Here is a 1,876-nt window from a genome sequence, read left to right on the forward strand (position 1 = left end):
CACCCTCCCTCCCGTCTTCATTCCCTGCCGGACTCTGCTGGTGACCACCATGGCTACCCTGACTCTCTGCCCTGGAGCGCTGAGGCAGTGTTCCCACAGGCCTTGGGGCAGCTGGTGTGGAGCGCATGGACTCAGGGCTTTTCAGGAAAAGGCTGGGATGTTACTTCTGTGCAGAAAGTTGTCTACAGCTCCTCACCCGCACTGGCACACAGCATCCCCGCTCTTGCAGCCGGGCACTGAACGGGGTGAGCAGTTACCAGAAAAGCCCTTCCTCAAGGGAGGGGGTGAGGATGTGAGGCTGCAGAGCTCCTGGGAGTGCTGCTGCCTGCATCCGCTGCTTGGGTGGCTGCTCCTTGCCAGGGTGCCCTTCCTCGCTGCTGACAGCGCTGCGGTCGCCCTGGACCCACTGACAGGAAGGGGATGCCGGTGGTGGGGCTGCAAACCCACTCTGGGGGCACTCGCTGGAGAAACCCTCCCACCCTTCCTTGAAGGGAGGGGAGAAAAGGGGACAAGGGGTAGTCTTACATGACCTTGACTGACCTTCGCTTGAACCTGTTGCCCTGATGAGTCTGAGAGCCTTGCTGAGGGCAACTTACATGTTGGGTTCCCATCGAGGTTTGAGCCCGTGTGATAAGGAGAAGGTCGTCAGGAGCAGGGACTTCCTAGGTTCTTTTCTGAGGTCACTGGACTATGATAAAAAAATCACATGTAGGATTTCACAGTTCCCAAGAATGCTGCTCTTCTGGTTGAGGCTGGAAGGGATAGAGACATGCATAGAGACATGAAGAGGAACAAAACCGGCTGCTTTATTTTGCTGAAAAGTAAACCTGAATGGACACTTTTGATTAATACAAATAACTCTTTAAGCTAATAACCTTTCTTTATGGCTAGGCAGTTAATAATAGTCACATGCAGCCCTTTCTTGTTTTAAATGTGCACAAATGAGCTTTTGGATGATGGTGGTTTTATTTATGGTACAGGTAAGTATAGCATCCCAAAGGCTGACTTAGAGGGATGCCTAAAATAATTCAGGTGGGAAATGGGACTCTGACAGGTCCTTTCAGAAAGCTGTCTGAGCCCTCCTCAAAGCAGGTCTGACCTCAGTGCTGGCCTGCAGAGAGCCTGTGTCCTCAAAAGCCCCATGTATGAAGAAAAGTTGGTATGCACTCATCTATCAATGGTCTGAACACCCTGTAGGAGCCTGGCTAAGCTAGGTAGTTGCTGTACAGCTATGCTGCCCTATTAACTAGTCAAAGTAAGTGTTGGCTGGGAGGGAGCTCTCTGCCTCACCTCACCCAACAGCCTACTCAAAGCAGGACTGTGGCTGGCACAGTGACGGGCTGGCCATAGCTTCAACTAGCCAAGGTTTGCAACCTCCAGGCAAGGCAGCTGCCCCCGCCACCAAGGCGGAGGGAGGTTCCTGCGCTGCAATGCCCTCTGGATGGAAACACTTTTCCCGCTGTCTAGTCCGAATCTCCCCATCCGCAGCTGGTGGCTGTCACCCCTAAGATCACCTGCTTGTGCTGGGAAGAGCTTGGCTCTGTCACCTCTGCAACTCGGAATTCCTGTGTGACTGTGGCGGGGGCTGCCTGGAGAACAGCAGTATGTAGTTGTCTGCCTCGGAGAGCCTCCACATGAACACCAGAGCACAGGTCCGCAGTGGCGGCCAACCCTCCTTCTCAACACCACGCACAGACATGTTTTGCCAGGCTGGAGCCCGTAGCTGAGCCAAAGGCAGATCTGCGAGGAAGCCTTCTTGGGAAAAGGCGGACTACGAACATAGCCTTGTTTACTCCTTATTGGATTCTGGTTTTCTCTGGAGTTTTTTATTAACAAAGGTATCCCCACCTTTCATCTTCTTGCTACCAGGAACAGC

Source organism: Nestor notabilis, unplaced genomic scaffold (genome assembly GCF_000696875.1).
Source record: "Nestor notabilis isolate BGI_N333 unplaced genomic scaffold, ASM69687v1 scaffold3444, whole genome shotgun sequence".
Classification (NCBI taxonomy): Eukaryota; Metazoa; Chordata; class Aves; order Psittaciformes; family Psittacidae; genus Nestor; species Nestor notabilis.